Raw genomic sequence first — 14970 nt, 5'->3', positions numbered from 1 at the left:
ATGGGTATGCTTGCCACCGGCAGGGACTGGGGAGTTTGTCAGGATCTAAAGAAATATGAAAGGAGCAAAGTCCAGATAAAAAGTTAGCGGAAACGCTGCCTCAGTTGTCTGAATAACTAACCCTGGGATAGAGTTTTTTTTCTTCAGCGGGACAATTTCCCAATTTTTTATGTCAAAGACACAACAGAATGGCTTTCCAATAAGTGTTGATAATGGTCCGGTCTCAATCCTGCTTATTTTGACAAAACAATCTATGTTGCCCTAAGAGTTGTGAAAAGGTAGAATCTCATTCAAAATGATTCACAGCTGTAATGGGTGCATAAGATGATTCCACCAAGTATTAACTCTGGGGTGTGAATACATGTTTTATTTTGCATCAATTTGGGAAAAGGTATATACACTTGTCTTTCACTTTGGAAAAGTTGAGTAGGTTGTGTATATCGGTAGGAAAAAAATCGATTCAATTTTTAGAAGTAATTTAAAAGGCAGCAAAATGTGAAGACTGAAAGGGGCGTGTAGACTTTCTAAGCACTGTATGACTGATCATACCATAGTCTACGGATTATATATTTTTTTTTACATCACCAGCTGGTGGCAGTACTGCCTCATTATTATATATATTTTTTTACCAGAGCTACAGTGAAAAGCTTTACCTCAGGCTACTTTACTACAGTACACACCTCCCCTAGTTTACAGAAGCTAATCTTACCTTAGCGTTCAGTGAAAGGAATGCCGCATTCCCTCGATCATCTCCACTCTGTAGTTACAACTTACCACTTCCCATCTCTTGGCCAAAGAGTCACAGACTGAAGTCTGAGCTAGCTAAAATAGATTAGGTTTCGCGCTAACCCGGTGGATTTGAGTCTCGCAGGGACACCAATGCAGCTTTAGCCAAGCCATTATTGCATTAACAAGTAACAAATTGCATGATAATCATGATATTTCAGTTAGGCTACGGATTTAATGTAAAACCCTTCATGAACTGATGTTTAACCAAACATACCACACAGAACATATAAAATGGTATTGGCTTATTTAGTCCTAGACGGCTTGGATTGTCTCCAGCTGTATCAGACAGACAGGTGGGAAGCTGTGGAGCGAGACAGGAGGGCAGGTAATGTAACAACGTGCTCTGACACCTCTGATTAGGCCCAAGATTGACAGCTCCGCTGCCACGCCATGGTAACGGTCTCCAAGGAGACTGAAGGGAAAATATAAACAAGGGAGGAAAAAATCCCACAAGCAGGAACTGTAATAGTGATGTTATCACCCATTTCTAATTCTGACTGATCCAGTGTGTCTGAAAGGAAGCTGTGGAAGATTCTAGGCTTAGTTGTAGCTAGGGCTTGTTGTGTAGGTGAGGTGCTCCAGAAAATCACAGTAAAAGCTTCCATCTGTATACAGCCACACTAGGACACAACAGACATATTAGCCTCCACAGAAGAACACCTTGCCTTTGATATAACAACACAAAATACTGAATGTGTGAGGGTCAGGGACCTAGTGTAACAGTGTTGCTTCCGTCCCTCTTCCTTGATTCAACCTGAGCTCGAACTAAGAACCCTCTGAACACACCCTACAACTTATCTGTCACTCCACAAAGAACTAATTCAAGTTCTCAGAGCAGGTGACATCACCGATAGAACACTACTAGCACGCACAGCTAACTAGCTAGCCATTTTACATTGGCTAAACTAGCATAACAAAAATAAAACAAACTATCACAAATGTTCAGACAGAAACCCGGCCGAACTAACTATTAATCAGATAGAAAGACCTAAGCCACTGGACTAAGCTCGTTTGCTGTCAAAAACACGTTCCAACACTTCGTCTTGACTGCCAGCCTCACCTCCGTGAGGTCAGACAACCCCTGGTGACCCAGTGACAAACCCTAGTTACATAAGCAGCACTGCCACCAGCCTTGGAGAACAGAGCAGGAAGTGGAGGCACCCGCATTACTCCGACCGAATCCATGGCCCACAACGCACTTAATTTCCATACCAGCATTACACAAACCGTGTTCACATTGTGACCCTGACGGGGAAAAAGTAAAACGACAGCGTTCTTCTAGCTCCAATCAATAACAGGAACTTAAAATTAAGAGAAAAATAACTATGCTTAAGAGTGACCGCAGTTAGAGCTGAAGTTCCACAAAGTCATTTTCCACTTGAGGTATAAAGAATCCAATAGAAAGGCCTTGTAGCAGAATAGCATATTTTGCTGTGGTGTTACAGTTGAACCCTAAAGTTAGATGAGTCAGGACATGACAGCAGTGGGTGTTGATAGCTCCGGGGGGGAAGATTCCCCTAGTTACAGAACTAGGATCCGTTTCCCCTTCCCCCAATCCTAACCTACCATTAGTAGGGGAAATGCAAAACTGACACAAGATCAGCGTATAGGGGTAACTTTGTGTTAATACTAACCAGCAGAAGCTCTGGAGGTGTCAGTCAGGAGGAAGGAGGCCGAGCCTGGCGGGTGGCCAAGGTCACAGTCCTCCAGCGGAGGTCAGGGTCTGAAAACAAAGGTTAATTAAGTCACAGTGAGTCAAATCATCCTCCCAAAACAAATATGAACAGTCGTTATCAACTAATTTTCTTGCTCCTTCTTCTTTTTGAGACAAAACTTAACCTGGACAATATTCAACATTCCTCTTGGTCTACCCCTCTGGTCCAATTATCATGTAAGAGGTCAAAAGTTTCACTTGGCCACAACAAACATTTCCAACCTCCAGGACCTTGATTATCCCTAGATTACTGAACACTTAACATTACAGGCCACACGAATGCAATGTTACCAGAGGTTTGAGAATTTATTGGACAACAGTCAGTCACAGGTGCAGCCCTTCGTGATTCTCACGCAGACTGGGTTTCTTGAGATGCGCAACGTTGCAGCAGTCTTGTAGAAACTGGGAGGCACAGCGGCCAGACGCACACCACTTCCTATTGTGCAACACTTCCTCTCATTCAGTGTGTACTTCGGCTTTTCCACTGCACTCCCTAGTACACTTCCTCCTGTTAGGCTACAATAGGGCCCAGACAAAACATTCTTAATGTTTGTTCAACCAAAACTTGTGTTCACTGCAATTAAAATCAGCCAATGTTTTGAGGTGCAAGTTGGGGGGGGGGGGGTCCTCATTGTCACAACCATAGACATTGTATTTCTATGGTCACAACAATAAAGCCTTTTGAATTTGACACACCAAATAGACGTAACCATGTTGATAACTACAACCAAGGCTTTATAGCTAACTGACCCAAGAATGACCAGTCCCAGCACTGGGTCCAGACTTCTGACCCACCCTTTGAGAATCACTGGTGAAGAGAACCCTCATGACAAGATATCCTTCAACCTGATCTTTTAAAACCATTTGGATTTGAAAAGCTACTTGAACATGAACCCCAACCACACTCCTCTCAAGTTCTCTGGCCCTTTCTGGAGTGTGGTTGAGTGCAGGTTCAGCAGACGGAGACAATTAGGACCGGGGGCGCTGTACTATTCCACGATTCATCAGCCTGCATACGAATAGGCTGCGAACAAATGGCCTGCCATAATGAACTAGCAGTGCTCATGCATGAATGTGATTGGACTTCTAGTTCTTTGACTTTGGCCTACAACAACCGAACGAGTCAGTCACTCCGAGTGAGCTCTGGAGAGAAACTTTCAAAGATAACTCTGCTTGGAGTTGGCTGAAATCCACACAAGACTTAGAAACTGAAGAACTTTGTGCTCAAAGTCCCCTCATAGTTATACTTGTGGAAATGGGATATCAAATATCTACTTCCTTTCAAACCACCCTTTATGTTTCACTGTAGAACCTTATTACCACTGTTTGTTTATGATACTCTGTAGGTTTTAAAAGGGGAAGTATCGCCATAGCAAGGGGCTCTGGGTCTATATCAAATAAAAATGGACTTGGTTTGTCACTTTGGAAATTAAGTGACATCGGTGCCAAGGCATCATGGAATAAGTTTAAGGATCATTTAGCAACACCGCTGGAGAGGTACTACGCTTTAACCCCACCAATGTGATGTGGAATAAGAGCTTTGGTTTAGATTGTATTCACTGTTCTAAGATACAGGCTGTACAAGAGACTGCTGGGTCAACTTGTCATTTCTATTATATACACACACACACACACACACACACACACGTCTTAATATGTAACACGATAGGCAGAATTAAGCCTGAGAGAACTAAGCAAACAACAATTTGAATATAGATTCTATTTAGACCCTGATTGTAGGACGGTAGTTGACTTAATTTTCTAAATTACATTGTGATAATGGCCTGGTAAACAGGTCCCATATTATACCGGTTGTAGCTACACTGCATCTGGAGTGAGCATTCATTGACACACCCTAGGGTCAGTGCTTGATGCATGTGAAAGAAACATTGATTGACCCATTGCATGTCAGGTTTCTTTAAATCGCAATAACGGTACCCCGAAAAACAGATGAGCATCATAAATGCACAGGGCATTTAAGTGGAGAGAAACAACAGCAATTTGTGTAGTGTAGAAACGGAACTTCCTTGAGTCTGTGAAAAATAAACGGACCGCCAACAAACGTGTTTGCATTTACAGAGAGGTCAATGTGGGACAGCACATGTTGGAAACGACAACGTGCTGTCACTATGAAGCAGGCCATCATTCAAATCAATAGCGGCTGATGTGGAGTCAACGCATGATGATTTGCATGGTCAGCAGATCCAGGGTCAGTTGGGAACATGACTTTCCAAGAATATTAGGTTTGTGTGATGATCCCAATGCTAATTTAAAACATAGTAATTAGAAGACACAAAGCAACGTTGCATTTTAGAGGATAAGCAGTCGCAGCTCTCCTCTCCCCCGTCGTGTCGTGCTGAATAAGAATGATCCACTCATGAGCAAAAAGTGAGCTGTTTGTCAGAGTAGTAAAAAGGTCGACTGACTACGAAGCGAGGGACACAATTTGTTCAATTAGCTGGTGTTGTTTTACATGTATGATACATTCTCAATTAAAATGTGCGTTACCGCGGCAACAGCTTCCAGTTGCTCACTGTGTGAGATAGAGCTTAGAACCGAGGAGGAAAACTGGCTCACGCTTTTTATTCAAGGGGATGTGGGATGATCATATTCAAACTAGAGCCGGTTACATAAGCCTTAGGAACGAAACGCATCTTAACTAAGGTCTAACTCCTGGCATCGACCCCCCCCCCCCCCCGACAAAAACTGAGGCAGATCTATATGCATGGAGGTGACACTCCAACAAAATATGTTAAAACAAATTAGGCACTGTGGAGAATTGTAGCTCTGAAGGCAGCCTCAGTCGTCTCCTTTCGCATTACAAGCACCAGGCAGGCAATAAAAACCTGCATTAATGGGAGCCTAGGCCAGCCCAAGTTGATTACTGAAAATACCATGCACTCTTTCCATGACAGTGAACAAACACTCATACAGTGGCTTCGGAAAGTATTCAGACCCCTTGACCTTTTCCACATTTTGTCACGTTACAGCCTTATTCTAAAATGTATTAAATAGTCCCCCCCCCCAATCTACACACAATATGCCATATTGACAAAGCAAAAACAGGGGTAGAAATTTTTGCTAATTTATTCAATAAATAAACTGAAATATCACATTTACATAAATATTCAGACCCTTTACTCAATACTTTGTTGAAGCACCTTTGGTAGCGATTACAAATGTATTTAGGGAGTTTCTTCCATTCTTCTCTGCAGATCTTGTCAGGTTGGATGGAGAGAGTAGAGTATTTTCAGGTCTCTCAAGTAGAGGTCGACCGATTAATCGGAATGGCCGATTAATTAGGGCCGATTTCAAGTTTCCATAAGAATCGGAAATCTGTATTTTTGGACGCCAATTTTGCAGTTTTTTTTACACCTTTATTTAAACATCAATGCCTTTCTTAAAATCAATACACAAAAGTATATATTTTTAAAACTGCATATTTAGCTAAAAGAAATCCAGGTTAGCAGGCAATATTAACCAGGTGAAATTGTGTCACTTCTCTTGCGTTCATTGCACGCAGAGTCAGGGTATATGCAACAGTTTGGGCGGCCTGGCTCATTGCGAACTAATTTGCCAGAATTTTACGTAATTATGACATAACATTGAAGGTTGTGCAATGTAACAGGAATATTTAGACTTATGGATGCCACCCGTTAGATAAAATACGGAACGGTTCCGTCTTTCACTGAAAGAATAAACGTTTTGTTTTCGAGATGATAGTTTCCGGATTCGACCATATTAATGACCTAAGGCTTGTATTTCTGTGTGTTATGTTATAATTAAGTCAATGATTTGATATTTGATAGAGCAGTCTGACTGAGCAATGGTAGGCAGCAGCAGGCTCGTAAGCATTCATTCAAACTGCACTTTCGTGCGTTTTGCCAGCAGCTCTTTGCAATGCATCAAGCATTGCGCTGTTTATGACTTCAAGCCTATCAACTCCCGAGATTAGGCTGGTGTAACCGATGTGAAATGGCTAGCTAGTTAGCGGGGTGCGCGCTAATAGCGTTTCAAACATCACTCGCTCTGAGTCTTGGAGTAGTTGTTCCCCTTGCTCTGCATGGGTAACGCTGCTTCGAGGGTGGCTGTTGTTGATGTGTTCCTGGTTCGAGCCCAGGTAGCGGCGAGGAGAGGGATGGAAGCTATACTGTTACACTGGCAATACTAAAGTGCCTAGAAGAACATCCAATAGTCAAAGGTAGATGAAATACAAATCGTACAGAGAGAAATAGTCCTATAATTCCTATAATAACTACAACCTAAAACTTCTTACCTGGGAATATTTAAGACTCAAGTTAAGGAACCACCAGCTTTCATATGGTCCCATGTTCTAAGCAAGGAACTTAAACGTTAGCTTTCTTACATGGCACATATTGCACTTTTACTTTCTTCTCCAATACTTAGTTTTTTTTTAGCATTATTTAAACCAAATTGAACATGTTTCATTATTTATTTGAGGCTAAATTGATTTTATTGATGTTTTATATTAAGTTAAAATAAGTGTTCCTTCAGTATTGTTGTAATTGTCATTATTACATATAAATAAATCGGCATCTGCTTTTTTTGGTCCTCAAATAATCGGTAATGAAAACTCATAATCGGTCGACTTCTACTCTCAAGACATGTTTGATCGGGTTCAAGTACGGACTCTGGCTGGGCCACTCAAAGACATTCAGCGACTTGTCCCAGAGCCACTCCTGCGCTTTCTTGGCTGTGTGCTTCGGGTTGTTGTCCTGTTGAAAGATTAACCTTTGCCCCAGTCTAAGGTCCTGAGCAGGTTTTCATCAAGGATCTCTCTGTACTTTGCTCCGTTCACTTTTCCCTCAATCCTGACTAGTCTCCCAGTCCCTGCAGCTGAAAAACATCCCCACAGCATGATGATGCTACCACCATGCTTCACCGTAGATATGGTGCCAGGTTTCCTCCAGACGTGACGCTGGCATTTAGGCAAGCACATTTATTGAAAATAAAAAAAGAAAGATCTTATTCACATAAGTGTTCAGACCATTTGCTATGAGACTCAAAAGTGAGCTCAGTTGCATCCTGTTTCAATTGATCCTCCTTGAGATGTTTCTGCAACGTAATTGGAGTCCACCTGTGGTAAATTCAAATGATTAGACATGATTTGGAAAAAGCACACACACATGTCTATATAAAAAGGTCAAACAGTTGACAGAGTATGTCAGAACAAAAACCAAGCCATGAAGTCAAACTAATTGTCTGTAGAGTCTCCGAGACAGGATTGTGTCGAGGCACAGATCTGGGGAAGGGTACCAAAATATTTCCAAGAACCTGATGGTCACTCTGACAAAGCTCCAAAGTTTAACTGTGGAGATGATTGTCCTTCTGGAAGGTTCTCCCATCTCTGCAGCACTCCACCAATCAGGCCTTTATGTTAGAGTGGCCAGACGGAAGACACTCCTCAGTAAAAAAAGGCACATGACAGCCCGCTTGGAGTTTGCCAAAAGGCACCCAAAGGACTCTCAGAGCATAAGAAACAAGATTCTCTGGTCTGATGAAACCAAGATTGAACTCTTTGGCCTGAATGCCAAGGGTCACGTCTGGAGGAAACCTGGCACCATCCCTATAGTGAAGCATGGTGGCAGCATCATAATGTGGGGATGTTTTTCAGCAGCAGGGACTGGGAGACTAGTCAGGATTGAGGGAAAGATGAACGGAGCAAAGAACCAGAGATCCTTGATGAAAACCTGCTCCAGAGCACTCTCAGGACCTCAGACTGGGGTGAAGGTTCACCTTCCAACAGGACTATGACCCTAAGCACACAGCAAAGAAAATGCATGGAGTGGCTTCGGGACAAGTCTCAAAGTCCTTGAGTGGCAAAGCCAGAGCCCGGACTTGAACCCGATCAAACATCTCTGGAGAGAACTGAAAATAACTGTGCAGCCACGCTTCCCATCCAACCTGACAGAGCATGAGAGGATCTGCAGAGAAGAATGGGAGAAACCCCCAAATACAGGTGTGCCAAGCTTGTAACGTCATACCCAAGACTCAAGGCTGTAATCACTGCCAAAGGTACTTCAACAAAGTACTGAATAAAGGGTCTGAACACTTATGTAAAATGTGATATCAGTATTTTATTTTTAATTAACGTGCAAAAATGTCAAAACAACTGTTTATGCTTTGTCATTGTGGGGTATTGTGTGTAGACTTGAGGGGGAAAAAATATTTAATCAATTTTAGAATAAGGGGTCTGAATACTTTCCGAACACACTAGAAAATGTAACAATCTCTGACAGATCCCACCCAAGCAAAGCTGATTACCTTTTCAAAATGTAGAGGGCTACCACTATACACTACCACAGTAAAAAAGGAAGTTGAGAACACGATTGAGCTGTCATGTAGCCTAGAGACTGAAAATAAGGAAGAGAATGCAACTGGTGGAGTCACACTGTGAGTCATCTCGATTTCACAGTCGGAGGGCATAATTACAAATGGCTTCAAAAGGGAGAGGCAGCTGCTTTCAGGCTTTGATAGGGGGGAAATTAAAAATGTCTCAAGTTGGCTGGTCAGATATTCTGAAAACAGCAGCTTTATGTGATGATGAGTCAAGGTAGGGGTACAAGAAGATAATAGCTTTTTGTGCTTCTTCCGTGTCCTATAATAAAGCCTGCATATAATTTCATGGATTAATAGCTGACACAAAATAGAAAACTTTCTTTGAATAAAATGCTCCAAACAGAAGTATGCAGGGGTAATTCACTGCTTAGGCCCCTCTCAGGCTGACAACTAAACACTACTTTCTATAAGATGGCTCCAGCATTATGTACTGTAGGATGGAGATTTGGTGCGGGGGCGCTGTGGCAACAAGGAGGTGTGAAAGATGAATTTCTCCCCTGCTGATGTGCCATCTGTGGTGTAGCATCCCCACTCTATGATGTCCACTGACACGTGGGTGGGACAGAAGGCTTGCATGCCCAGCTTAACAGCCCATGATTTTATTTATTGAACATTTATTTAACTAGGCAAGTCAGTTAAGAGCAAATTCTTATTTACAATGACTGCCTACCCCGGCCAAACCCTAACCTGGATGACGCTGGCACAATTGTACGCCGCCCTATGGGGCTCCCAATGACGGCCAGTTGTGATATAGCCCAGGATCGAACCAGGGTCTGTAGTGACGCCTCTAGCAATGAGATGCAGTGCCTTAGACCGCTGTGCCACTCGGGAGATCGAATCAAATCAAATGTATGTATGGGATTCATCTTAACCTTCAGAAGACAGGAGGTGGTGGTGGTGTGTGTGCACGTGCGTGAATGATGCAGGGCTGTATTCACTTGGAACCTAATGGAAGCAAACTGACCAAAACGAGGAGGGACTAACTGAACTTGTCCAATAACAAACTCGAAAATGTTTCGCTACAGTGGGTACTAATGAATACACCTGTTCGCCAGGAAGCTAAGGATACTCTGTCCTCAACCCTTTATCTTCAGGAGAGGCCAGGTTATTTATAGCCCAATGTTGAGTGTCTAATGCAAAGGCCATTTTGCATGTACCTGCTAAAGATACACACCACATACAAGAGAGAGACTGATAAATGGATCAGGTACTGGAATGCTAATGATGAAGCATCTGCTGAAAGAGTTAAGTGTGTTCATAACCTTCCTATAATACAGTGCCATCATACAATCAATTGACATGTAAGGAGAGATGATGTTCTCCTCAAACCAAGAACGATTGGTTACATTTCAGTTAGGATATTTGAGGTCCATATGGACAGTCATGCTTCCTACCCAAGAGAGGATGAGGGTACATTATCTGTCCCTCTCTGATCAGTGGCATGACAGGGATTGGGAAGTGAGAAAGTTAAGAGGAATACTTCACAGAACCAGTCAGCATCTCCCAGAGCTGACTCATACACAGACACATCAGAGAAATAGCATACAAAACGTAGGCCTACACAGTCCCCTTTTAACTACTCCCAGCAATATACACCCCCCAACAACTATAGGCCCTGCCTACACAATTTCAACATCACCCTTCTCTGATGTTTTACAGCACATAGCAAGAGACAAACAACAAAGGCGCCCTCCAACGCATGTTTTAAATCTGCTAACCAGAGAAGGCCGAGCTAACACTATTGCACTTCCGTCAGATATGTTTTCACAGCTTGGTCGCATAGACTAGATGTAACATAGTAAATGTAAAGCCGGAACAGTCAAATAGGTATCATATGTTGTGTTTGGTATGGTTATATAAGACAAAAGATTAACGTGGACATCTAGCAAACCAAAGGATGCGTGTTCGAATCTCATCACGGACAACATTAGCATTTAGCAACTTTAACAACTACTTACTTAGCTAGTTTGCAAATACTTAGCATTTTAGCTAACATATTTACATTTACTATGTTATGTCTACCCGAGTCCAGGTTGGTTTTCAAGGCAGGGCGCAAAGGCCCCAGAAGCAACAGCAAAGGTTGATGACCCCAATATTTCATAAGACATGATGTCCCTGTAGATAGGCTATGCCTACCACGTTTCGATCGAGATACCTTTGTCCTTGCACATACGTTAAAAATAAGTTGCCCTTGCTTCTGCTGTTTTTGCTATGCTATTTAGATGAACCTTGACTTTTTCCACTACATGAGTAAAGTGTCATGTCTTCTCAAAAGGTGCTTGTAGACATGCACAGACATGCAGTGTAGCTGAGAGACATCGGTTAAGCACAGCCAGGAGGGCTTTTTAAGTTGCCCTTGTGCAAAGAACAGACCTGCTGAATCCTGGACTTGCACCAGTAGATTCCCGTCTTCCTCGGCCAATACGCGAGGGTCAGGAATTTGGGGCATTCATACAGGACCAAACAAAAACAAAGCAAGTATAAGAGAAATGCACTAGTCTTGAGTCGACTTTTGGGCACACATTTCTAAAATAACAACGCATATTTCGTTTGTGTGTTTTAGGTCTGTTTGACAGCAGAGCCAACAATAACAAGACAGAACGTGTCCGACAAAAAGTAAGAGGACCCACTGCACTTAACTAACGTAAACTCACCCCATTCCGTACAAAAGTGAGTGAGTTTACGTTAGCTTTATTCAAATACATCCCTTTCTTGAGGTAATCGCTGAAGTGAGTGGATACAACGCTTCCACAGGCCATGCAACACACAACATAAATGTCATGATATCAACATATTTGTAGACTGCCTGCCTATTGATTTTGAATTGATGATTGTGAGTATCCATCAGAAGAGATGAATACAGTGAAAGCTCAAATGTTGCTTGGTGGTACATAACCGATTAGGAATGCTAATCTAGTTTACTTCATAGGTGAAATTCAACCTCGGTTAGTTCTATGTATGCTGTCCCACCGTCGGTTGGATAAAGAACCCTATAAGCGAGTCAGTGCGAATCAACAAAAATGATTGCCTTACGAAACATGTGAACTGCAATACAGCTCTACAAAGTTTGTTTGTGAGCACTGACACAGTAAGCGGACAGTTATTTTTGTAACTATTGTAGCGCGCCGATGAGCCAAACGTGCGAACAGTCGTTTCTATCCCTCCCAAAATGTGTACATTGAAATTTCGCGTACCTTCAGTTGCAATGAAAGATATGAGCACCGTATTTCAAAGCACATGTCGGCTACTACAATCACCTCCATCCGCCACGCAGCCTTCGCCAGTAGCGTTATCCTGTAAAGAAACTGATACAAAGGACAACAAATGCAATCCGTTGTCAATACTTACAACTATGATCAGAGATTGGCGAACAGAATGGTCCGTGTATCACATCGCGACGGACAGTTATTCCCGTTAATTCATTGAATAGTCTTGTCTCACTGGTAAATCTCAGGACGAAAACTACTCTATCAAGAGCGACCAGGATACAGAGTCCACCACCGCTTCTTAATACTGGGCGTGTTCAGGGGAGCGGGATGAAAAATGGGTTTACAGCCTGCGAATCCACGCTGACGTCAAAGTAGCCTACAGCTATTAATAAAAATGCACTGAACAATAGTAGCCAACAGTAATAAAGATATGTGAATGTAAATCTAAATGTAAGAAAGAACTGTCACTCAGGAAGGCTAGAGGTCACAAATATTTGTCTTAGTATGTTATTTTTATTAGGATAACATATTGTTGTGTTATTATAATGTAATAAAGTTGTGTCAGATGAACAAAGAATGAATGCATGAACCTATACTGGGAATACAAAGCATGTAGAGTATCTTGTATCTTGTACAAAGCATGTAGAGCATGTATCTTCTAAAAATAAATTATGCTCCAGAATTGATCAAGACTAAACTGAAATGCAACGCAGTCCTTTATGAAGTCAGGATGAGTAGATTGAGATTCATTTGAGAGAATTTACTGGGTCAACTCAATTGAGCTACCACTGAAGTGAGAGGCTTTAATGGTGAGTTCACAGAAAGTAGACAAAGCCAACCATTCTCTGAGCAGTGAGAACAGGCAGCAGAAATACTCATAGTTGTTACTGATCTGTCTGGCCTGGCTGCACTAGTCTTATGGGATTAATATAAAATGATCTTTCTCTTTGTTAATAACCCATTAAATTACAGGTATGTGATAATGACTAATTCAAATGGCCCATTTCTCATGGTTGGGGCATGCACCAAAATGAATGATGTTTTGATAAAAAAGCCAAATGGTTCTCACAGATCAGATGCAGATTGATACTGATATTCTTATCTCCTCATCATCCACATGTACTGTTGCTATCTGTAGTTTGTGAAGTGACAAAGGAAGTCTGTCTACATCTCTTAAAGAAAACACCTCAACGCACACCACAGCTGAAGGCCTTGCTTCCTCCTTTTGGTTTGCATGCAAATCAGCAGGAACAACTACTGGTATAAGTAGCCTGTCTTACAGATCTGTCAATGGACATTACAACTTTCACACCTTCCCTCACAGCTTTCCTCACCACCTCTACCCCAGTCATAACGTGTATTGTAAAGTGGACAACCACTCTCTCAGATGCTTGCAATGGCTGGCCAGAAGCCAGGAAAAACACCATCAAACCCGTATCGGGCATTTCAACTTGTAATGATCTTGATGCTCCCACATGGAGGAAAAAACTCCCAATTGGTAACTTTAGATTCAACTTCCCGAAGATTAAAAGCAAAATTATAGCTAGCCTATATTTCTCTTGCGACATGGCTGATAACCACATACGGTATATAACACAACGAGATAGACTTTATTTACAGCATCTGTTCCTACAGTGGACAAGGACAGGTAGTGGTGTGTTTGCCCCATACAAGCACCATGCTGGCCAAGCCTGTTTACCCTCTGATGAGCCATGGAGGTAACAGTCATATGATGGACCACAGTGTACCTCTTTGATAGTCTTACTGCCAACCACATGTCCCTAATCTAAGCACTGTCACCTCAAACATCTTTACACTACAGATCAGTGCCAATCCTAAGTGAAATGAATATGGTTGTAGAGTTGTGCTGGTAACTTGTAATAACACTCCATTATTCCATTATTGGTCTCTGTAGGCTACATCTCAGATTTGAATTATGGTTCGGAAAAGTAGGCCATAAGTCATGTGACTCCATAGCCTACATACAGAGCATTGAGGTTAAGCGTGTGAGATTTGTACAGCAGATTTTGCACTCAACATCATGTCAATAGACCAAAGCCGAGTCACATTACAAGCATGACATTTAAAGGCTAACACTAGCTTTCTGAACATTTTCACTTCCACGTTCGGGGTATGAGACACTGCAGCAAAGGAATGGAAGGGGGTTTAAATGGGATGGAAATTATTTCAAATTCTTAATCTTCATATTCAATATGAATGCTTATCAGGTATCGGTACCTAGGTCATAAACTCGTATATCATATTATTAAACAGTCTTTCCAAACAGTCCCACTTCATCTCTGGTTACCTCATGTCAAAATAAAAGTACCCCAAAAGTTATTCATTTTTTCGTCCACATTATGGCGCACGTGAAGGAATTTTATTTTGACATAAGACAAGCAGAGAGGAAGTGTGTCTACAACAGACCCACGTTTGGAAAGTTTGTTTAATAATACTATTATTTAGATATTTGGTCTCAAATTCCCCCGTCATAATGACCAACCGTCCTTGCCACCGGCCCATTAAATTGAAATGGAATTGTATTTAACGTCTTGCTTCCCACGGACAGTTTTTGTGCAACCCAATACAATTGAAAGCGACGCTAGTGAATACACCCTCGTTGCTAAAAAGCACCTACAGTATACAGACCCCAATGAATGATCCTCCTGTTGAATACTCTGCTCCTATTCACAGCAGCACACTCACTTAGCCAAACATCAATAATAACAAAGCAATATTATGTTGGAGACATCTTTACAAGTAACATTACTTAATTGTTTTTACCGTAATGCTCGAAGTGCAAGAAAAGGCAGTCGTCCTCCACCTGGTAGCTACCACGCTAGCAGCTCAAAGAATAACGATTTGCTTCAGTTGTCCGCTATTTCCGGGTTGGTCTAA

General features: G+C 42.0%; 1 protein-coding gene across 2 annotated transcripts in view; it reads right to left on the bottom strand.

The window, feature by feature from the left end:
* Window positions 1-14951, bottom strand: part of fam49bb (family with sequence similarity 49 member Bb) — a 36596-nt gene extending 21645 nt beyond the window's left edge. Inside the window, exons 1-2 of one of the 2 annotated variants that reach the window (XM_055929066.1) lie at window positions 14857-14951; window positions 2424-2512 (exon numbers count right to left, since the gene is read on the bottom strand). The gene's annotated coding sequence lies outside the window, so the exon portion shown is untranslated. Of the gene's footprint in view, window positions 1-2423; window positions 2513-12211; window positions 12395-14856 lie in introns of those variants that run through there. The other variant, XM_055929065.1, reaches the window with a different exon arrangement.
* Between the last annotated feature and the right edge of the window lie 19 nt (window positions 14952-14970).

Source organism: Salvelinus fontinalis, chromosome 7, assembly GCF_029448725.1.
Source record: "Salvelinus fontinalis isolate EN_2023a chromosome 7, ASM2944872v1, whole genome shotgun sequence".
Lineage (NCBI taxonomy): Eukaryota > Metazoa > Chordata > Actinopteri > Salmoniformes > Salmonidae > Salvelinus > Salvelinus fontinalis.
The sequence above is the reverse complement of the archived record's forward strand: the minus strand, read 5'-3'. Positions and strand labels throughout refer to the sequence as shown.